General features: G+C 36.5%; 2 long non-coding RNA genes across 5 annotated transcripts in view; both read left to right on the top strand.

Moving 5' to 3' along the window:
- Positions 1 to 944: 944 nt before the first annotated feature.
- On the top strand, positions 945 to 5,823 carry LOC118970907 (uncharacterized). The gene is made up of 3 exons (XR_005059101.2): positions 945 to 1,023; positions 3,295 to 3,340; positions 3,870 to 5,823. It is a non-coding gene; the product is annotated as an uncharacterized lncRNA (long non-coding RNA).
- Positions 5,824 to 21,558: 15,735 nt separating this feature from the next.
- LOC140843505 (uncharacterized) overlaps positions 21,559 to 25,046 on the top strand; it is a 190,613-nt gene continuing 187,125 nt past the window's right edge. For 3 of the 4 annotated variants that reach the window (XR_012121334.1, XR_012121335.1, XR_012121337.1), the window contains exon 1: positions 21,566 to 21,612. This is a non-coding gene — a long non-coding RNA (uncharacterized lncRNA). Of the gene's footprint in view, positions 21,613 to 25,046 lie in introns of all 4 variants that reach the window. The other variant, XR_012121336.1, reaches the window with a different exon arrangement.

The following is a 25,046-nucleotide window of genomic DNA, read 5'->3' as shown; positions in this document are numbered from 1 at the left end:
AACAACAGCCACGTTCTTGTGGAGTCCCCTTCACACTGAAGCTGGGCTGATCCTGTGAGTTTCTTTCCCAATGGGAAATGGGGTGTAATGGGGTAAGTGATGATGTGTTTGCATTTCAAAGAGCCTGAGCTTTCATGTTAGAAGTTCTATTTTCTTAAGGAGAGACCACGTGGAGGTACTGTGGAGAGAATTCATATGAAAAAGAGACACCCTGAGTCTCTTGGAAAGAAGGAAGGGAGGGAGGGAGGGACGGAGGGAGGGATATAATGTTAAGTGAAAAAAGCAGAACACAGTGAAAGCACGACACAGAATACTTTCTGCATGATCCCTAAAAATGTGGGGTTTTCTTTTAAAGACTAGGTAGAGAAAGAAGATTGAAAAGGTATCACAAAAACTTAACCATAAGTATTAAAAAGTAGTGAAATTAAAGGACTTTCTCCCCCACCCCCATTTTTTCTGTATTTTCATAATGGGCACATATATTGGAAAAATAAACATGTACTGGAAAGTATAACTGTACTGACAGTAGTTTAAAGCTTTGGTTATTTAAAAGGCACTTTGGGGCTTTCTATGCCCTTTGAGAAATACGTGTCATTTTATAATCCTCTGCTGATAGAGGAGAAAAGGAATAGCCTCGATATATTTTATTACTTCTCCTATGGGTTCTTTTCTTAACATGATCCTGATGTCAGTTAATTGAATTTGTACTTTTCTTATAAAAGAGTGGAACAAAATAAAATTCCATTCTAGTTATTTATATTCTTTGTATTTTTTTCAATTCTACATAATCAGAATTACAAATAGTATTTAAAATACAAAATGAATGTCATTCACAGTATGAAAAAATTAAAATATTCAATGATTACTTTAACTTGGCATTCCTCTTCTTATTTTCCATTCCAGTTTCTAAATTTAGAATGGATTCGTTCAAACAAACAAACAAAAAAAAACTTCCTGTCTCATTAGAGAAGAAGTTAGTGCTTTTGAAAGCTTGCCTCTTACTCATTCAGCTAATTTACAAAGGTAAGTCTTTACTTAAATACTCATACAGCAAAACCATTTTTCAAACGGTTTACTTTTAGGTCTGAAATTTTATAGTTGGTATGATATATTGGGGAATAAAATACCATAAAGAAAGCTATTTTAATTTGTTAGTGATTATTTTAACATGTGAAATATGATTAAGACTTTAAAAAATTTAATTAAAAATTTCTAAATCAATTTTTAAACATAGATTCTCAAGTCCCCCTCTCTTACTGCTGTTGCCTCTACTTTTTTTTTTTTGAGAGGGCATCTCTCATATTTATTGATCAAATGGTTGTTAACAACAATAAAATTCTGTATAGGGGACTCAATGCACAATCATTAATCAACCCCAAGCCTACTTCTCAACAATCTCCAATCTTCTGAAGCACAACGAACAAGTTCTTACATGGTGAACAGTGCAAGGGCAGTCATCACAGAAACTTCTGGTTTTGATCACGCATTATGAACTATATGAATATTTGTTTGATTTTTATACTTGATTTATATGTGAATCCCACATTTCTCCCTTATTATTATTATTATTATTTTTATTTATTTATTTTTTTTAATAAAATGCTGAAGTGGTAGGTAGATGCAAGGTAAAGGTAGAAAGCATAGTTTAGTGCTCTAAGAGGGCAAATGTAGATGATCAGGTCTGTGTCTATAGACTAAGTATTAATCCAAGCTAGACAAGGGCAACAAAACATCCACGGATGCAGAAGATTTCTCTCAAAACAGGGGGGGTGAGGTTCTAAGCCTCACCTCTGTTGATCCCCAATTTCTCACCTGATGGCCCCCCTGCGACTGTGCCTGTCTTAGGTTGTTCCTCCCTTGAGGAATCTTACCCGTCTCTGGCTAACCAGTCATCTTCCGGGGCCATACAGGGAAATGTAAAGTTGGTAAGTGAGAGAGAAGCAATATTGTTTGAAAAGGTTAGTTTTTTACTTCTTTGCAGATTTATGCCCTGTGGCTTCTATGCCCAGCATTTGTCTTGAGGTATCTTTACCACTTGGAAGAATTATGATACTTGGTAATTTTGATATGAGGCACGAATTCTACTTAAGGGTTATAATTAGGAAGGAAGAAGAAAAGCTACAGAAGTAGCAGACAGAAGAAAACATGGAAAGATTGATTATTTCTTTGACATATCTTCTTGTAGAGTAACATAAGCATATATAGGTTTTAAACTACTAATTAAATTGTGCACACACATTAACATAATAGGAATACTGCTACATAACCAAAGCAGACCTACAATTACGAGCCATATCCAGTGAAACCAAGAAAACCAATTAGGCACCCTAGGCATTTGTGAAAACTTATCAATGATATGATGGATATTGTCTAACTGAATTTGAATAGTTTGAGAAAAATCAGACAAATTAAAACAACACATTCCTGGGAACTGTTCACATCCCATATGTTCTTTTAACAGTAGATAGTCTGTAGTCTCAAGATTTTGGAGCGCTGCAACTTGCACTTCTCCTAATTCTTGGTTGAATTCCGACAGTATAGATCCAGTCAAATTTGTTGTTTTACTGTATGCACAGGCCAGCTTAGGTATCTCCTTCTTAATTCCAACGGCAAGTCCAGGAACCGGTGGGATGAATGCAGCTACAACTGCAACAGCGCCAGGATCTTTGTTGAAGTTTTTTGGTGATCATCTTCTGCAATGACTCTTCCAGAAAATGTTGATGTTGGAAGTTCTTCTTCATATCGTATCTTAATTCGTTTTCTGGGTAGCCAAATTAGGCTTTGATCCTCTGTATAAACACAAACAAACCCTTTGCCCACCCTTTGATATGTCCTTTATATCATTGTGAAGAACTTATTGCAGGAACTGCTTTTTTTTTTTTTAAGAGAAAGGAATATTATCAGAAAAATGTACTTCCATAGCTGATCATCTTGTTGCCTCTACTTTTAACTTCCCCAATGTCTGGCTTTACCCCAGAACAAGTTCAAATACCTATAAAAGCTGATATCTTAAACATTAACACTAAGGTATAAGACATAAAACAGGAAGAGACTACCTCCACTCATCTCCACTAAAACAAAATTCATTAAATTTATGTACTTTTGTAGTTTCATGTGTCACCAGTACTAGCAGGTATGCTTTTCTCCCTGACTTTTAAGATAGCGGCTATCATATATGGGTGAAGTTGCTCAATACTTTCTCCCTTAGATATATAAGGAATAATACGTAATTTGGAAAAAGTAAACACATCTATTTAAACTAGCATAGTTACATATCTGTAATTTATTTTAAAGGTTACAGACACTATTCTCAAGAAGGTTACAGACTAGTGAGAGAAAGGTATGTACATATATCACATAAAAATAAGTCATTGCAATATTATGATAAATATGATAAATACTTTATCCAGACATGTTCAAAACTGGTTACAGGGAGATAAAATATGTCAGCATATATCATAAACACTTTCAAGAAAAAAATGTTATACATGAACACATTTTGAATTTGAAATAATCGCTCTTCAGTGACTTCTTCATTAGTCATCAAACATTTTTAGATCTAACCTAATCTTTTAGAATAAAGGTAGTTTCATTAATACCTTAAAATGTATGATATTTCATATTTGGAAAATTTCAACTTTGAGCAACATCCTGAAAAATTGCGTGACAAGGAAACTAAATAGACCTAGTTTTAAACAATTTATACTTTAGATTTTTCCTTTACTCTTTGTAGCCTACATCAAGTCTGCATATTACTACTATATAATAAGAGTTATTTTTGTCAGAGAAGATATATTTGCTAGAAGTTGTGGAGATTGGAAATGATGTTCAAACAATGTCTGGTGTGTGTCGGTTCTTATTTCTTGCAGGAGAACTGCTGTCCACACAGGAGTGAGACCCCGTAGCTGCATTTGTAACATGTGACTTTATTCTTCTCTACAGAAGACCGGATGGTAGGGAAACATTTGCTCATCAGGGTCAATGTATTCTCTCCCCCAATTTTGTAGTTGGAACACAGCAATTCAGGCCAATTTTGACTGCCAGATATTAAAGGACATGTGAACTTAGGGCTGGGCTGAAGCAGAGGCTGTGGCAGCCATTTGAGCACCCATTTTGGAACAACATGCACCAAGAGACAAGCACAGAGAATGGTCTTCGGCAAGAAGCAGGATGATAACAAACAGGAAGAAGACAGCTAGATTTTCAGTTCTGGAGAACAGTCTCTTTTCCTGAAAGCATTTCAGTTCTAGATCTAGCTCTAGGCCAGCCCTGGCTGTGTTCCTACTGCTATGGTCTCAGAGGTTACATGGCATCTTTATACATTTTCTATTTTTCTTCTTAATTTACTGTGTGAATGTCTGTTTCTTTCTGCTTCATCTACATCATCAGTCTTTTCTAACTTATAACAAACTATAAAAATGCCAACTTTGCCAGTGGTATTGTATAGGAGACATTAAGCTCCTTGGTTAGTTTGTAAGCGTTTAAGGACAGTGCTTTTATCTTACCAATTATCTTACCAATCTTACCTATGGGTCATAGCGCAGTGCCTCATATACAATAAATGCTCCATAAAAATGTGCTTTATTAAATGAACATGAAGGATTAAATGAGAATTTGGTATATCTGCACCATCCACTGTGATTCCCTCAAATTTTTTTATATCAGTGGATCACTTTCATCTTTTTTACTTACTTCACATTTTTAGATGTACAACCCTTAATCTTAACACCAAGAAGAAACATCAAGCATGCTGGCAAATGAGCTATAGGCAAGGCTACATATCTGATGATTATTGTCTAGGACATCAGTCAAATGGCAGCTGGACAATTTTTAATACTTTAAGAAAGTCTGGTTATTGATTGTTCTTTCTGTATTTCATTTTTTTTTACATTTCTGCCCTTTTTCAGGTGATTGGATCCTAGGAACTTCCAGACAACTGTACAACTCTATAAAGTGTTGATGTCATTAAATCACACATGAGGAAGAGCTTTTGCTCTTTTTTAACTTCCAGTCCTAACACATTTATAAGGGCTCTGAAAAACAAAGAGCCCTACAGGCTTCCGTTGTGTTTATGGCCATTCCCACCTTGCAGGTTTTTATAGATGCCTCATCTGAAGTGTTTTGTAAATCAAATGAACTGGATGGGTGAGATTTTCTTTCTCCCAGAGTGAGAGGTCATTATTTTCTAGAGAGAATTCAGTCAGTAACAGAATTGAAGGCTCTGCAACATTACTCCACCTTTTACTTTTTCATTGAAGAAATCATGGTCCTGACAATTTACCCACTTTTACTTTTACCCAGGTCTTCACTGAATCATGTTATATTGTTTTCAACAAATATCTTTTGTTTTTTTTCTGCAGTTAGGGGTAGAGATAGTGATAATAGGGAAGAGAAGGGAAGTAGAGAAAGTCAGGAGGAGAAATTGTATTGAGCTTTACTTTTAGAAATACAAAAAACTACTAGAGAAGAGTAATGGAGACTTATGGAGAGCTGTTTTGCAATTAAGAAATCTTTTTTTCTCCTACTTTTCCTTTGCTCTCAAAAACTTATTGTGATCATCTATCTTTATACATTGATATGTTTCACTAAGTAGTCAGGGAAGGACACATTAACCTTGATATATCAATATAGGACAAGATGAAAGGTGCCTGTCAACTTGTACCTACTGAGTCTGAATCATTTTGTCCATGAAAGTCACAATATCAAACACAAAATTTTGGAGCTGGAAGAGACTTTAGTCATTACATAATAATGAATTTTGTCATTAATATAATATTTGTTTAAATTCCATCTTATCCAAAGATTTCATTTTGTGTATGAGAAATGCCAATAAATATTTCTTTAATGAAATAACATTACAGTTAATTGAAAGTTTGTGGCCAAACCCGTATCTTCTGAATTAGTGCTTTTGGATCTGTTATGGGTAGTTTATTTTCCTCAGCTCTTGTCCCGGCTGAAACAAAGAATTAAAAGGCAGAGACACAATAGTGAAGCAGAGCAAAAGTTATTTGAATACACTCCAAGGAAGGAGTGGGCCAGAGTCAAGGTGGACAAAGGCCTCAAACTATCATGTCCTACCTGGGAGGACCTCTTGGATTGATAGTGTGAGGTCATTTGATTGACAGTTCTAGTTACCCATTCCTCTTGATGCACCTGTCTTTTCCGTGAATGCATGTAGAAAAGCCGGGATGGGAGGTGAGAGATAGGGCAGGTGCAAAACTGACATTTTATTTTAGTAAGATTGTGATGAGGGGTGGTATGGGTGGTTCTCAGTTTTATTTGATTGCACCTTTTTTGTGATATGGTGGACACCGGTTTGGCCTGGTCCCAATAGGCAGGGAAGCTATGGCCCTGGAAAGCCTTAGTTGTCTTCAAGTGGCACCCTCTACCAGGCCGGTTTTTTCCTTGAACCTTATCTTCCCCTTCCCTGGCTACTCATGTCTGCCTTTCTACCTAAGAGATTCAAGAAAACAAAGTAAGTACATCTGACAGAGGCAATGTATGTGGCTTAGCATGTGTAATGCTAGGATTTATAAATGAAAATATATACTTAGTTTTTGTTCCTTGCACAAAGCTACTAAAACCCTTGGAATTTCCTAAGTGGGAGAGCAATCAGGTGTCTTTTGTTATGCTAATGAGGTTACTTTTGGAAACTCCTAGGTAACCCAAAGACAGGCTGGTTGCCAGGAGAACCAGCAAGTAATTTAGAGGGTTGGAACTTCAAATTCTCTCCCACTGACTTCTGGGTGGGGGAGAGGGGCTGGAGGTTGAATGAATCCCCAGTGGCCAATGGCTTAACCATTCATGCCTCTGTAATCAAACCTCCATAAAAAATCAGAAGGATGAGGTTCAGAGAGCTTTCAGATTGGTGAACACCAATCTGGAGATTCAGTGCTGGGAGAGAGCATGGAAGCTCAAAGCCCCTTTCCACATATCTTGCCCTATGCATCTCTTCCTTCTGGCTTCTGAGTTATATGTATCCTTTTATAATAAATTGGTGCTTGAGTAAGTGAAATGTTTCTCTGAGTTCTGTGAGCTGCTCTAGCAAGTTAAAGCCAATGGAGGGATCGTGGGAACTTCTAACTTATAGCAGGTCAATCAGAAACATAGGTGACAACGTGGGCTTGCTATTGGAGTCTGAAGTGGGACAGTCTTGTGGGACTGAGCCCTTACCTGTGGAATCTGATGCTATCTTCACATAGATAGTGTCAGAATTAATTTGTTGGTCAGAGTTCATTTCTTGATGGTGTGGGAAAAAAATACTCTTTGAGGCATTTATAAAAAAGACTTTGAGGTTTCAGTCACTGTAAGCTCCAAGAGAAGCAACCCTTTGATGTGGGAGCTCAGAAAACCTCTATGATCACAAGAGAATTAATAAAACAGTAGAATAATGAAGGGGACAGTGCCAGACTGTTCTGCATTGATCAGAACACCTCTGGAATTTTGCTTTAAGTTCTAGGTGCCATAAAGCATATGGATATGTGTCCATAGAAGGTTGCTAATGCTAAAGGGGTTGAAATCATATCAGAGAGAAAATAAAGGATGTCCAGTATGTGTTAGGGGGAGTAGCATTATAGCTATCATTAAATATTAAAAAATCTCTAAGCAGAATGTGGCCACAGTCTGGTGTACAGAGTATAGCATTTGAGCCAATCGATGATAACTAGAGCAAAGCTTTTAACATGAAGGTATTTTTAATGGTGCCATTTCATGATGGTATGGGTTACCCCCTGAAGCGCATGGTGTTTAGCCCTAGAGGCATTCAAGCACACACAGAACAAAGAAATGTCATAAATTCAGTAAGCGGACACACATTATCTCATCCCTGGGAATGTTTTAAGTTCTGTGGTAAATCTCTAACTTTGGATACAGAAGGTGGAAGGTACCAGTGATTTTGCAGACAATCTCAAAGGCAGGCAGGGCTGACCTAGTCTACTAGTATTTCTATGCTGTTCAGCCTATGTAATTTGCTGGTGCAAAATATTTTGCCTATTTTTAAATAGAGCTTTAGAAATATTTGCCCAGAAGAGCTGTGGCTTGCTCTAATAAACAGTTCCTAGACTTTATATATATTAAATAGCAAAAACAAAGTAGTTGATCTGGAAAACACTGAAAAATATGGCTGTATGTCATCTCTTTCCCAGTCCCAATGGTCCCTCATTATTTATTTATTTATTTATTTACCTTTATCTATTTATTTATTGCTTAATTAAAGTGAATCAGTAACAGCAAATGGCTTCTGCATAGGAACTTCTGGGAGCCATACCCATCCTTCCGTTTATTAGATGGGCACCTAGCCTTTGGTGTGTCCATCTACTGAAGTCCGTGAAACTAACGTCTTCATGGTTTTTGAATAAGAGGGTCTTGCTCTGCAGTGTGCCTTGATCCTCCTCTTCAGGGAGCACACATTACAGCCATGCTTTTTTAGAGAAAAGTATCAAAAAGTGGTTTGTTTTGTGACTTTTTGACTTCTCCTTATCCCCTTCCAGCCACAATCATTCCCCTCCTTCCAGACTCTGGGACTTGACTGTATAATTGCAGCCTGTTGTCTGCAGAGTAATTGCAGCCTGATTTGACTTGTGGCACAGCAGGATGACAGGAGTGTTGTCAGGCAGGGTCAGAGGTCGGCCATTACCCCCTGGACTGTGGGCAGCAGCCTCATCAGGATTCTCCGGAAGGCTCCTCTCAGCTGTGGGACAGGTCTGCAGCTCACTGTGTGTCTCTTCACATGACTCCTTGGATGAAAACATGGCTTGTTTTCAAGATACAACATCCCAACATGGGGCCTGGCTTCTTTTCTTACCAAAGACATGACAGCCATTCTGAAATGAAAAGAGGTATTATCTCATGTTTTCCATATAAATTTCAAGCAGAATATGTATATAAGTCAGCAATAAGATATTACATCTATTTTTCTTTATACACTTGAGATTTAAAAATGATATTAAAAAAATGTTAAATCTCTATGCTATGTAAGGATGAAATCTTCTGTGTATTAAGTAGGAGAATAACTTGGATGCAAATAAATGAAATGCATTCAGAATGAAAATCCTATAGATCCTGTAAATAAAGAATTAAAAAATAACAAAGTAAAAAATAAAAGCACATCATGTCAGTTGACCTAATCCTGTGATAAAAGAATGTTCTTTAAATAACATTTCTTATGTTTTGTCATCTAGATTTAAACTTCTGATGAGATGCAAATTCAGATATATTTCTAGAGATAGAATATTTTACTATTATTGACATTCTCTAATCCCATTTTCAAGTATTTTAAATACTTAACATAATTGATCTTTTCCAAACTTTAGGCATACTGATCTAACTCATTATAATTTCAATGAATAAATTTAATAGAAAACGTGAGAATTTGCTCATCAAATTTGCAGATATTATGAAACAAAGTGACAGTGTTAATGTCCCAGAAAACAGGAATAAAATACAAGGTGACCCTGAGAAAATTGGTTAATCTAAAAAAGATGACATTTAGTAAATACCAATGTAAGGTGTATGGGGGACAAAAAAGTTTAAGCACAAATATAGTAGTATGGAGAAGAGCCATGTTGTTGTTAATACACTAAATAAGAGGCATGAATAAAGTGCATTTATGAAATATGTTGGTGTGATATCATGATCTACCAAATCCATTAGACACCAGGGAGCATTCCAACTGCTCCATTTTACAAAAGAATATTGTGTTTCATTTGCATTACTCCATTTCATTATGTTATTCATGTTGGGGAGCTGTAGTGCACTTCTTTAGTCAGAATTTAGGGCAGGATTTTAAAAAGCCAGGAGGTTATCATAGAATAGTCATTTTTAGGTTGCCAGGCTAAGGTGAAAACATAGAAACCAGGATGTGATATAATACTGAGTGAACAAACAGGAAGTAAAGGCAGCAAGAAACATAGGCAGGCTGAGTCAGATTGCCATGGCTGGGTCAGACACTGAGGATATGAGAATCAGGCTGTCAAACCAGAGGCATAGCAGAGGTCACAGTGGGTATGTGGAAGCCAATAGTGCAGTCCTCTGCAACAGAGAGATTTGAGACACATGTCGATTTCAGAGATCTGGTTGTATGACCTCCTTCACTTGATCCTTCTGCTGAATGCTAAGAAAACTACCACCATTTCTATCATTATGATAAAAGGTTCCTTTATTGAAGGCTTACTATGTGTCAGGACCTAATATAGGGATTCATTTGTTCATTCATTCATTTATTCTGTAAATATGTATTGAGCCTAGAAGGTGCCTGATATTGTGGTAGTTACTAGGATACAGTGCTGAGTAAAACAGCATGGTCCTTGCTCTGTAGCAAAAGTGAGGCAGATATTAATCAGTGTATATGACCTAAGTAAATATAAATATACATATAACTAAAATGTGTCAAATGCTGTTAAAAGGGATACCAGAAGACTTAGAGGCCCTGACTTGGTCTGAGAAAGTGCTACAATGGGAAGGATGAGCAGGAGAGTCCTGGAGAAAGAGGAAAGAATGAGTGCTCTGAGCAGAGAACAGTTCTTAAAGGATGTGGGAGCCAGTGGGATATTGGGAAGAGTTCCTACAAAAGGATGTGGATAAGGAAAGAGGCCAGATCACACAGGCCTAGCAGAGTACCTTAAGGAACTATAGAAGTTATTCCAAGTTTTCAAATACTGATATAAAATAATCTAATTTCTAATTTTTCTTAAGATTACCCTTGCTACAGTATGAATAAAGTGTTGGAATGAATGTACAAACTAATTAAGTGGTCAGTTACTTGGACCATCATGAGAAAGAGAGAGGATAATAATCCATACAATGCTTACAACCTGGGAAGATCCTCATTTTACAGAGGAATAGATGGAGGTATGGAGAGATTAATTCCCAAAGTCGCATGCTTATAATATGAGAGATTAACTCTTTCATGTTCAGGCTTCCCAGTCACATACTTGTTGAAGCAAGACTCATACAAATGTAGTACTGGAAACTTAGATCCTATATAAATTAATTCTTTGATTTAGTCAAATAGTATTTGTTGAGTGGCATTTCTAGGCACAGGGGAAACAATATTGAAAAATCATAGAAAAAGTCCCTTTCTAACAAAGCTTACATTTTAGAGGACAAAAACATAAAGAGATGAACAAACTAGCTACGTAAATACCAGGGATATGACAGCAGTAAAACAGGGGCTTGTGGCAGGCAGTGACAGAATGGCTCCTTTTATTTGGTGGTACCAAGAGTCTCCTAAAACTAAAATAACAAGACAAAGCCAGTTCAGCAGAAGACCAAGAGAAGAGTCTTTTAGGCAAAGGGGATTTCAACACAAAGGCCCTGAGATGGGAACAAGTGTGGTATATCTGAGGGACAGAAAGAACCTCAGGGTGGCTAGTGGACCTTGAACATGGTGTAGGATGTGTTTGAAGAGATCAACAGGCTCCAGACTGCAAAAGACCTTGGATATGTAGGGTTTAGATTTTATTCCAACTGAATGAGAAGCTTTAGGAAGGTTTTCAAAGGAGACAAAGTGAAGAACATAGGATATGAGTCCAGTTGTAAATGTTCTTTTCCATGTTATTTATATATTGAAGAATTTGGGTCACTTCTTTAAGACTGTTCATGAATTTGGATAAATCATAATGGTGTCATTCTACCTGTTCCTTTATCTCCTGTATCCCTTGAAATTGGTATTTAGAGCTACAAGTTTAACTGGTTTCAGTTTCAATTTTTTTCTTTTCTTAGGCAAGTGTCCTTCCATCAGGAAGCATATAATACCTGATTATCTCTTTTGGTGATGTTAACAATTGTTGAGAATCATTGCTCAGATGCCTAAATTAATTGGTGCAAAATAGTGGTAATGTAGTTCTAATATTCAAAAGTGGATCGTTTTGAAATATATTTTAGAGATAGTATAGATGAGACCTACTGATGAAATTTTAATAAGAGGAAAAGAGAGAAATTGGAAGTGATTCTTGTACTTTTAGTGTGAGAAATTAGGTTGATTGTATTGCCAATTACTGACTTGGAGAGGGCCGACATAGGTTTGGTATGTGTGGAGAATGAAGAGTGAAGGATTATATACTTTTGAATAATCCAAGACTATGTTTCAAGAAGGCAGTCTATAATTCAGGAAAGGGAGCAGAACTGTGTAGTATATTTGTAATGCATATGGGTATTTAAAGTTGAGGATCTGATTAGATTGTCAAGTAGAAACATTTAGAAGAAGAAAAAAAGAAGACTTTTAAGAATGCTGAGCAATTGATCCTTAGATAGAACTATGCCTAGAATTAAACAGAAAGACCAAACTGTCTTGGGAGGCCTCCTCATGTTCACCAGTATAAGTTGGGGAGAATTATGACCCCTATACACCAGAGAAGAAAGATACTAATTTACGCTTGCTTAGGGGTAAGTAGTACTAACCCACAAAAGGTAGAACAGACACTTGTGGCATACACCTAACTTGGACATCAGGTAGAATTTCTTGTTTGACCATAAGGTAATAACCCTGGAAAGCACTGCAGTGAGAGAAGTTATCACCACTGTCCCTATTGTGGCAGGTGAAATTCTAACATGGCCACTGAGACCTTGTCACTTTGTGTTACTTTTGTGATTATGTTACATGGCAAAAGGCATTTTGCAGATGTAATTAAGGTTACTAATCTGCTGGTTTTACTCTAGGGAGATTATTAAATGGACCTAACTTTATCACACAAGTCCTTCAAAAGCAGAGTTTACTTCTGATGGTGGAAGAGAAAGAGAGAACCTAAGTGTGAGAGGAATTTGAGACGGAATTGCTGGTTTGAAGGTGGAAGGGGCTACAGGGCAAGGAATACAGGCCACGAAGGAAATGAGGACCTTAGTCCAATAATCACAAGGGGCTGATGTCACTAGTACTTAAACCAATGTTATAAAGAGAAAACAGTAAAAATTATATCCAATTTGGCTTTTTACTTTGGAGAAAAATATGTATCTCTTGTGTCATTTTCAAATTACTGTTATAAAAAATAAACATTAAACAGATCATTTTTTTAGGGCTCAGTAAAGAATTTCCAAATGTATTAGAATAGTTTTCATCTGTTGTTGATGAACATAACACACAGAAAATCTTCAGTCTATTTTAATAAGTATTTGGCCCCCGAAACCAAACATGATGTAACAGTTAATTAAAATTTGCTGTCAAGAGGTAATGTTTTCTCCTTACATAATTAATTTAAAATAAATCAATAGTCATGCATCACTTAAATGGAAAAAAATCAAGGATTTTCTTTAATTATAATGAATATTATAAAAGGTTATAAACTCTATAATATATTTATGATAATAGACTAACCTAAAATGAAATATTTTGTTTTCTTATTAAAGGACACTTTTCTCCCATATACCACACAAAAATATGAAATAACTTTAAAATATTTCAAGAGAATTCATAAGATTATACATTATTGTGGAAGAGGTTTAATAATCAGGAAAAGTAAGATATGATAGTTTGACAAATTCAAATATATTTTATTAGATAAGGGTGTCAGTGATAAAAAATTGATAATAATAATGTTATATTATTATTTGATTGCCCTTTGAGTTTTATTTCCTGATTTATTTGTACCTTCTCATGATTTGACTTTGATTTCTTGAGGTTCGCCTGCCAGACTTCTTCCCTCCTATTCCCTTCCTTCCTGCTTCTGAATTTAGTGAGCACCTACTATGGGTCAGGCAGTCTTCTAAGCCCTGGCATTGTTATAGTGGACATGTCCCTGAGCACAAAGAACTTTAGGTCTAGAGGGCAAAACAGACAGGTAACAACCAAAGTGGCAATTATAATCCGCTACAACAATGCGCTCCGATACAGAGCAAAAAGAATGGTAAGAAGTATCACACGTGGTAAGCAAGCCAACCCAGACTCAGGATGTTAGTCTCCATTTATGAAAAACACTTTTACCCTGAACTTTGATAGACTGATACATTCAAATGTGAAAAACGTTAATGATAGGATTGATAGCAACAATGTTATTCAATGGTTTGTTAACTCGGGCCAAGGGCAGAGTTCAGGAAGGAGACCCCTAGAGGAGAGCACAGTGGAGTTGGCAAGGACAGTACACAGCGTCAGAGCTGGAGGCGAGAGCAGCGGCCAGTTCACAGAGGCCCTTCTAGGCCATGCTAGGAAGTTTCAACTTTATCCTAGTAGTGGGAAGCTAAGAGGGTTGTAAGCAGGAGAGCACCACGGTTTATTTTAGGACGTAGGAAGACTAGTCCTGCTTTAAGAGGGTGGGAAAGTGGAGGTGGGCTGTCTGGTATCATCATAGTGGACAGCAGTGGAAGGAATCCGGAGAAGGGACACTGGCATCCTAACCAGAGCAGTGGCTGTGGATATGGAAGAAGTGAGCAGACTCAAGAGACATATAAGGGATGTCAATTTTATTTAGAAACTTTAGAAAGAAGAAGAAGGAGTCAAGATTTTGTACTTTACAAACACCTATTTTAAGGAGTGAGTTTCTACTTAACTCTTGAGAATGGGTCCTTTTTTTTCAAACTAGCCTCTCATCTGACCCAGAGTTGAGTATTTGGTCCTATCTCTGACCTTCTTAGAGAGAAGTTGTCAAAGCTTCTTGATGTAGTCCTGCATCTAACCTCCCCCTTCAATCCAAGAACCAGGAGAACAGCCCAAGTCTGCATTTCAAATAATTCTTTTTGATGTAGTGTATGACTGTTCTTCATTCTTGTTATGCATGAGAAGTTTAAAAGTTACTCATAATTTGAGATGGTGGATCTTGGTGCATCCTTACAGAGGAAGGTTTTGTGTACATTTTTTTCCTGCTCCTTTCAGACTCACTCTGTGCTCTCCAGTACTCCCTGTGACAGCAACTATATTTTAATGCAATGACAGCTATGAAAAAATAAAATTATCAGTCATCATCAAATATTTGATACATGGAGACAGAGGACGGGTTCATTTCTTTGTGTGACAGGGACAGAAGAGAAAGGTCAGTGATATATCATGTGGCATAGGATTTCCCCTTAAGCAATCTTCTGCGAAGACTTGCTCACAGTGTAGCAGCTTTTGTCTGGTGGGGGGCTTTAAGACTGCTCCTCAGCTTGTGGCTGCAAATACTCTAGTCTGTGCTCTGTATCGTACTGGAGAAAGGAAAGGATGCATTTCAAATGGATTAGGGGGAAGATTTAATTTTTGCCATTTATGAAGGCTGGGAACTAATATTAACAGCTGTTTAACTTATGAAAAATTAATTAGATGACTTATAAATTATGTATGTGGGAAAAAGAAAATCTATCAATGGGTGGTTTGAGGATTCAGAAGTGTATTTAAGTTGATAACAAAAGGGATTTTGTGGAGCAGGTCACGTTTGGGGTGGGCTTTTGTTCTTCCTTTGTGCCTGAAAATGGTGAATACACAATTGTTCTTGTGCAATTCCCTGGTAGGCAGGGAGCACGTCATCTCAATGGAGTTTATCCCTATGGGCTTGTCTGCTGTTTGGAAGCATAGAAGGCAATTGACAAACCTTTAATGGGAACTGAAAAGTCTCTAGAAGAACTAGAATGTCTGAATATCAAACCCATATGCCTAGCAACAGGACACAATTTTGTAAGGAGCCCTTCTCCCAGATCTCTTGAGAACAGAATAAATACAGTGACCCTGGAAGTTGAAACCAAACTTGTAATGAGAAAAGTGAACAGATCTGATGCCAGAAGTAATTTATATTTCTATTTAAAAATCTCTTGTAGAGTAATAAAACATATTTCCTTACAGTGTATCAGTTTGACTTTTAAAGAAATAATTCATACTGTTGTGCTTTTCTTGGTTAATTATCTTTTCCACACCAAGAAACACAGGCAGTTGTAACACCCATGAACAGTTGCAAATTGGACCGTGATGTGTTAGAAATGTTCAATCTCACTTTGAAAGATACATTATGAATATGACTATCAATTAATACACCTTTTTAAAAGTTCTATAAATCTATTTCTGGAATAATGTGGGGATATAATAACTAATTATAACTAAATAAAGTTTAAATTCAAAATAATTATTCCAGTTTAAATTCTATAATGAAATAAGAAATGACAAACTATAACTCAGGGAACAGTAGCTATTCTGAGTTAATGATACATTTATCTTTGGTCCCAATTTTGGTAAGTATGATTAGAATCTTTAGTATAAATTAATTTATATTTCTTCAATTGGTATGATGAAGCACTGAATGAAAAAAATCAAATTCCTGGGATTATCTGGTATTTTCTACAGCTTCTTCCTTTTACTCTTTTCCTTAATCTTTCTTGAAAAAAGATACACAGTTTTCTTTATTTAAGGAAAATAGCTTAGTTAACACTAAGCAACAGTGGGTCTAATCAAATTGAAAGAAATTGATGAGCTTGGCCTAGTATTAGAGACACTTCTAAAAGGAAAGTACAAATATACCTAAAGTATAGTCTAAATTCAAAAGAACATTTTCCCCCACATATTTTAGCAATCAGGTGGGCATGTATAATCCCAGATGAATGTGGCACCTCTTATTTTGGGGAAGATTGTCCAAAGACATCACTGTAGTATGAAATGTACTGCAGTATGCAACTGATGTTCATGGCCATATTATCCTTGAGTTTTTATCTTACACTTCTGGTTCTACAGAAGGAAAAATATAGAAAAATATTAACCACGACTTTATTGTCACTTCTAAGGGCTTCTTTTAAATCTCAGAGGACCAAATATTAACCTAAATCTGTGTGGCTGAAATGTATCTCATTTTATTCTAAGCATTTGCATCATCAAATCCACAGAGATGAATGTACCTGGAAACAAATGACCAGGTGACTATAAAACAGAAGGTTAATTATGCTCACTTACAATTTCAAATTGTTCCCAACAAATTACCTTGGGTAGGTGACACATCCGTCAAGGCAAGACTCTAATTTCATATTCACAGTAATGTGCTCCTGTAAACTGCTCTAATAAGGCTTTAACTAAGTTTTCCCTGCGACCTCACTGAGCTGAAATATTTCAGGCTGTGTATTTTGCAGTGTCCCCAATTAATTTCTGACCTTGGTGCTGCCTGGGTACAATGAGGCAAGTGAAGGGTGGAGATCAGATTTAATTTTGAATTTCCTGACTGCTGCTGGTTTGTATCTCAACTTGAACATTACTTAAACATGTTATTTTTGGCCAGTGACTTTTTTATGCAGCACACTGGGCAAATGTAATTAAGTGAGCTAAGTTTTGTTCTTAGCTGCCCTCTGAGTTCTTGTATGGGAACTTGGAGTCTCAACAGGAAACACCTGTATGGTAGTTGTATACCAAGCCTTCCCAGAGAATTAATATATAACATTGTTCCTGAACCTCACAAGCTCTTCCCCAAATAGAAATGCCCAGCTGTATTTGAGGGCTGTATTTTTAATTACTAGTGAAAATCCAACCTCTTGGCACACAAGTGAACCTTGACATAAGGGTGTATTAAGGCTTGGTCATATTAAGGGTCAGCCACATCACTCATTTATTTTATCATTCAATTTTAGAGAATTGTTACTCAACCAACATTTATTGAATGCCTGCTCTGTGTAAGGATTGTGGATATGCAAAGAGAAATGTAGATCTTACACTCAAGAGAGATGAACAAGAAAAAGCATTATTATCTTGAATAGAACCCAATTAGTTCCTTCTTAGGGACAGCCAGCAGATATTTGGATAGGCTGTTTACTTTGTGAAAACTAAGTTGAAAGCATGCTATTAAAACTCCACATGACCTCTGTTTTTGGCAATGTAGGGATTAAACATAATTTAAAAATACTCAATGGAAAATCTAGAAATAAAGAGTAAACATAACAAAACGACACATTGCATTTCATAGCTGCGCTCAAGATGAAGTTGGAAAAATCCTCAGAGACAAAAAACAAAGAGGGTATCGAAAACAAAAGTGGTAACTCAAGGTGAGCATGAGGCTACAGTTGTCCTGGTAAGATTTGCTGCTTTACCTCACTCAGAGGTTTTAATAGTTGAGTGGCACAGGAACTGGGGCCTTGTGTCCAAGCCAAGATAAGACTCTGGAACTGAAATCCCAGCATAAAACTAAGGTCTTGAAGAGTTGCAACCTTAGCGAAAGGGTGGACCAGAAGGCTATCTGCTGTAGTAGGGAAATGGTGGGGATATTTATCAGGGTCAGCCTCAGCTCAGCAAGTTTCCCCCAAGACCCTATAATCACAGAATACTCTCATTCAAGTCTAGAATTTGAATTTACTGCAATAGGGATGTATAGATAACATCAGGCTAAAAAAATGATTTAAAGTGATCAGGGAGCAGTAGTGTTCCATGGAGTATGTATGACAGAAGTAAATACAGTTCTAGTCAAAAGTGATACATGTCTCAGCTAAACCTTATAGGGTCCCACAATGAAACACCAGGTGATGAAACAAATGAATAGTGAATTTCAAAATATGCAAAGAACTGTTAAAACTCAACAATGAGAAAATAACCAGTACAATAAAAAATGAAAAAGGTCTGAATAGTCTCACTGAAGAAATATACAGATGGCAAAAAAGCTATGAAGAGACATTTGGTATCATGTGTTATTAGGAAATTGCAAATTAAAACAACGAGATTGATGAAAACCCCAAACACTGACAACACCAAATGCTGATGAGCATGTGGAGTAAGAGGAACTCTCATTCACTGTTGGTCAGGATGCAAAAGTGGCACAGCCACTCTGGAGGACAGTTTGATAGTTTCTTACAAAACTAAACATAGTCTTACCAAGTGACCTGGCAATTCTAAGGAGTTACTCAAATGAGTTGAAAACCTTTATGTTCACACAAAACATGCACCCTGATGTTTATAGCAGCTTTAGTCATAATTGCCAAGACCTGGAAGCAACTAAAACGGACAAACTGTGACAAATTCATACAGTGGGTTATTATTATTCAGCAATAAAGTAAAATGAGTTCTCAAACTGTGAAAAGACATGGAAGAATCTTAAAAGCATAGTGTAAGTGAAAAAAGCCAGTCTGAAAAGAATACATACTGTATGATTCCAACTATATGACGTTCTGGAAAAGACCAAAGTATAGAGACAGTAAAAAGATCAGCAGTTGTCAGAGGTTCAGGTGAAGAGAGGCAGAGATGAATAGGTGGGGCCCAGAGGATTTTTAGGGCAGAGAAGCTATTCTGTATAATATTGCAATGGTGAATACATGACATTATACATTTATGGAAACGCATGCAACTGTATAACACAAAGAGTGTTTCACAGTTTAAACTACAGACTTTAATTAATCATAAAGTATCAGTGTTGTTCTTATCAATTATAACAAATGTAGCACATCAATCTGTAATGTCAGTAACAAGGGGAACTCTGGGTGGGGAGGAGGAGCAGGTGTATGGGAAATCTCTACCTTACTGCTCATATTTTCTGTAAACCTAGAATTTCATTAAAAATAAAGTGAATTAATTAAAAAAATTATAAAACAAACAAAGAAGCTACCATAAAGGAGAGTCCGTTGGAATAGCTGAAAGGGGATTAGCACTTCGGCAACATCAAATAATTTATTTATTAAATATAGAATATAAAATTACAGTGTTTGAAAAGATTACATTGATCAAGAAATAAAGAAAACTAGGAATATTTGAAAATTAGTCAATAGACATTCTAGAAAAAAAGCTGTAATTGAAATAAAAAACTTAGGACATTAGACTTCCACTTTAAGTCAAGATGGAATAACAGGGACTTTATTTACCCTCCCACCTGAGCCAACTAAAAAATAAAATACAAGAAACAATGGTTTCCAAGCACTAGATATCAGATATCAAGAGACCGGTGATATCTGTGACATAAGTAACATACAAGGTCAGTCCTGTGATTTCCTGAGATTGCTGTCTTTAACAGAGATTCCATGCCATGGTGCAGGAATGGGAACTCAGGCAGAACCCAGCAGCCTCACCCAGTTGAGGAGATAGAACTGATAGCCCTGGAAAGCCAAAGTAACCAGATATTGCAGGACAGATTACCTGAAAGGAGAGCACTATACAGCTAGAGAACTCTGCGGATGTGCAGAGGGTTACCCCGTGTATTCAGGAGACTTCTGGTCAGATTGTGCATTTGGGGAAATTACCAGAGGCTGGAGCTGCTAAACCATCCAGAAGGATTAGAAGTAATAGTGCCTGATGGTCAGAGAGGGCTGAGAATAGTATCCAGCTATTCTAGGCAGACTGGAAAATCTCAAGTTTCACAGGGTTTTTGGTGAAGTACAGAGAAGGAAGGGTCTTGCCTCAGCAGTGGTGAATGAATAGCTCTATATTGAGCATGGCCCAGTTCTACCCAACAAATCTTTAACGTGATATCAAAAATGATCAAATCATTCCTAAGTAACCTTAACTGCATCCCAGATAGAGCTCACGCATATTTACGGGAATACAAAGTATCCAGAATTCAATATGAAATTCAAATGCCTTGAATCAAAAATTTACCAGGCATTCAAAGCCGAAAAATCCAATTCATACTGAGGAGATAAGTCAATCAGCTGAAACCAACCTAGAACTGACACAGATGTTAGAATTAGCAGACAAGAACTCTAAAACAATTATTATAATAGTATTCTATACATTCAGAAAGTTAAATAGGGACATAAAAAGGACCTAAATCAAACTTCCAGAGATGAAATTTACATTGTGCACTGGATGAGATTAATCCAACTTTTCTTTGTAAAAGAAAATATGAGTAAACTTGAAGACATGGCAATATAAACTATCCAAAATGAAACTCAGAAAGAAGAGAGAATTTAAATAAACAAAAACAAAACAATAAACAGAAACTTAGCCAGCTGAGTCACAACTTCAAGTGGCTTAATATATATATTAAGAAGAGGACAGAGCAGGAGACAGAGCAAATATTTGAAGAACTAAATGGCCAAAACTTTCCCAATTGATGCTAATTATAAACTCATAGATCCAGGGAGCTTCAATAAGAAAACATAAAGAAAATTATACCAATGCACATCCTAAGACACTTGCTCAAAATCAATCTGAAAGAAAAATCTTTAAAGTAGGCAGAAAGAAAAATTCCATTACATGGAGAGGAACAAAGATAAGCAGGAAAACAGATTATAGTCAGAAATAATGCAACTGAGAAGGCAGTGGAGCAATATGTTCAAAGTATGAAAGATTAAAAAAACCTATTGGCCTAGAATTCTATACTGAAGTCCCCCCCCGCCTCATGTGAGGGGATAGTTCCAAGATCCCCAGTGGAAGCCCGAAATCAGGGATAGTATCGAACCCTGTATGTACTGCTTTTTTCCTGTATATACAGTATGATAAAGTTTAATTTATAAATTAGGCACAGTAAGAGATTAGCAATAACTAATAATAAACTGGAACAATTATAATAAAATGCTGTACTAAATGTTATGTGAATGTGGCTTCTCTCTCTCTCACAAATTATCTTACTGTGCTGTACTCCCCCTTCTTATGATAAAAGATGATAAAACGCCGACGAGGTGATGACAGTGAAGTGAATGACGTAGGCATTTGACCCTACGGTCAGGCTACTCTTGACCTGACGTTACACGTAAGTAGTTTATCTGCTTCCGGGTTTGCAGACTGACGGTCCCACCAGGTAACTGAGACGGAAACACCAAGCCGCTGTAAGTGGGGTGGGCGCTCCTGTACTTTTCTCTCTTAGCCTTTCATAACCTGCATTTTCACCATGGTGAAACACAGTGTATTTAAACACGGTTTTTTATTTACTTAACCTGCTTGGCACTCGGTGTTCATGGTGTTAACACTAGTAGCTTTTTAAAAGTCTTAAAAATGACTGGCTACTTGCTGGCTAAATACTTTTTCTGCCATTCCCGCTGTAGTTTTTCTGGAGTCCCGGTGAGCACATGTTGAGTCCACTCAAACCATTTCCATCACTATTAACTACTCTTATATTTTTAAGTTCTTTATTCTTCTGCATTATTCTGGCAAAACACCTCAGTAATCTCTCCTTGTTCACTAAGTGTCTCTATTTCCGGGTCCAGTGTAGAGATTTCTTTTGGTTTTGTTTTATTTTTTAATTTCATTACTGTGTTGTTTATTTTTAATATTTTTACTTTACTATTTTTAATTTTCTGTTCTCTTTGTGATTTTATATATTTTTCTTTTTGTCCAATGGACTTAGGCCTTCTAACTCCTTGAGGCTCCTTAGCATATACAGTTTAAATTGATGTTCACATTGCTCTATATTTTCATGTGATTATATTGAATTTATCTCACGGACACTGTTCCTAAATTGATTTCCTCACGAACTTTGAAATATTGGTTTCCAGGTTCACCTGGTTCACCTTGAAGTCTGTCATGTTCTGCAGTGTGTTAGGATCTCTCTATTCCACAGTAATATTGTAAATAGTGCAAATCCAGATGCCAACCTCGTGGATGGTAGTTTCTGCTCTGATTTCCAGGCACTGTTTACTTCCTCTTGTCCCCTTAGTGATACAGCTTCATAAAAGCTGTGACCATTAGTTCACATAAATGGTAAGCACCCCTGTTCTGAGCTTTCATTCATGGCAGAGAGAGGCTCACTGCAGCTCCTAGTTTTAGGCTATGAATTCTGACAGTCCCATCTTATATGTGGAACGTTAATTTTTAATACCCACTAGAGCCAAAACTGCCAGCAATCTCTCGGTGCTTTCAGTTCTGGCACCAGCAAACCCCACCTACTGCTTTTTATTTGTTTTCCATTTCTGATCAGGAGGCTGTGTATCTTTTTTCCTAGACCGGTTTTAAATTTCCAATTAATTTTGTTTCAGTTAAAGTTTGTGTGGAAGATGGGTACAAATTTATCACACATGGACTTAACACTGTTCATTTTGTGAAAAGGTAGAAATATTTAATTGAACTGTTTTGAATTCTGATATTATAGTTGCTCTTATTTAGGCAAGTGATTCAGTGGCCCTTGGATAGGCAATGAAATAGTGTTTTGGTGAAATTCCTTTACACAATAACAATAGGATAGTCGAGTTACTTTTTGAAACACATGGTTTATTATATGCGTCCTGTTCAATCCAAATACTTATTTATTTACTGAGTTTAGTGACACCATGTTTTGTTTTATTTATTGGAAACCTGGACTTAATAACTTCATTGTCTCCCAAAGATCAGATATACTCAATGTAATATTCAGGGAGCAGGACCAAAATATGCCTTGAAACCTTATTGTAAAAGATTAATAATCTTTCATTCAACAGGTTCTTTTTTTTTTTTTTTGGTCTTCCTTCAAATGTTCACGTGACCGATAACTTATCCATGTGTATTGTGCGTTACAAATGAGCTTGTCAGAAAAGGAATTATATATGTCCGGGAAACAGAGATAACTTAACCTCAGGACCCATTTCCCATGCCCCACCCCTGGGTAAGACTGTTCTTTCTTTAGGAAGATGAAATTTTTCATTATTGTTCAGCAATGGTTATTATAGTAAGTTGGTCTCAGATTATAGAGATTTTACATACTTTAAGGTTTACTTTGCTTTTTCCTGGGAGGATATATTTGTAATGGAAAACTAAGGAACATGATTTGTGTTGCTTTCCAAAGGGGGCTGAATGTGAAACGGTAAATTCTTATTACACTAGACACAGAAGCAAACATCTTCTACCCAGAGCAGTTTCACATGGATTATTTTAAAACATCTCTTATTTCTCTGAAGTTGACAGTTAACATTTTACATAGCATGTAAGCTATCTCTTCTTTAAACAAGAATTCAAATTACTAAACAGCTTTCATTGTATAGAATTTTAGTAACAGAACTGTAGAAAAAAGTATTTCACAGGGAAAGACAAATATGAGAGGCAAAATTTACCAAAATTGAGATTAAATTAAATTAGGAGACTTTCATTCACAGAACCCAAACTTTAGATGTTCATAAAAAGAAGAAATGAGGATATTCAGAAAATACCCAGAGCTCTCCACAGGTGGAATTAGTCAGGGGGAGAGTTGTTAGGCCAGGTGGTAAAATCATCAGAAAAAGGGACCCTGGGATTTTAGGTCTCCTAAACACAGTTGCTGCTCCATAATTTCTGAAAAGGAGAGCTCAGAGCTATTTTTCTATAACACCTTTCATGTAATATAGAAAAATGCCAGTTTCTCATATAAAAGATTACAGAAGGGGGAGGCAGTTGGAGATCAAAGGCAAACAGTTCCTCACTCGCCTCCCCCATCTAATGCTACCATGTGCTATTAGGTCTAAACACAACTGAGTCTAATGTAGACTCTGTGTACTTTGCTTCATAAGCTTTCCTCAGCCTCACACAATGAGCAATAAGGAGATGCAAAATCCTGTGTTTACAAGGGGAATGCTCCAGGGTCATTCTATGAAACAAGACAAAGATGTCCCAACTTGGGGCATCTGAAATACATTTTGGGGAAGATTAAAATAGAATAATAGGTCAAGCCATGGGCTGTGTGGGTCACACCAGTGCCAGATGAGCTGAAGTGGGCATCCTGGTCCTAAACTAAATTGCTATAATAGGTGAGTTAGTCCATTTTATGAATATTCACATATACCAATCACAGCCAAAAATATGGGAGGAAAAAGATCTAAAAGAGTTTCTTGGGGGGTGGGAGAGGGATTATGTTGTTTAAATCGGAACTAAATAAAAATTGAAGTGTTCTCCTACCTGAATGGGAAAGGTTTCAAAATAAATGTAGTAATTCAAAAGTAAAAACTTTTACATTTGGCAGGAAATAGCTCTTAGACAGCAAATGGAATAACTTCTAAGAAATACAGATTTCAAAAAATTATCAGCATTCCTGATACTTTGCATGAAATTTTTGTTTTTCCTAAATGAATGACTACTTGGAAAGCAGCTACAAAAAGTATCCACAGAAAGCTCATAGGTGTTTGCCATTCATAAATCATTTTGAAAATATAAACTAATTATTAAGATTTAGATTGTTAATTAGAAGGTTGGTGGGCTTATCTTAATAGCAAAGGATGCTGGATATGTCAGCACAGTACTAAAATCTTTTCAGTAAGCATCTTTTACTACATAAAATTTGCCGTTTTTAATGAATTATCCCTTTCTTTTTTGGGCGTCTGCT

This window comes from Manis javanica, chromosome 9 (assembly GCF_040802235.1).
Source record: "Manis javanica isolate MJ-LG chromosome 9, MJ_LKY, whole genome shotgun sequence".
Classification (NCBI taxonomy): domain Eukaryota; kingdom Metazoa; phylum Chordata; class Mammalia; order Pholidota; family Manidae; genus Manis; species Manis javanica.
This window is presented reverse-complemented; position numbering and strand designations above follow the sequence as displayed.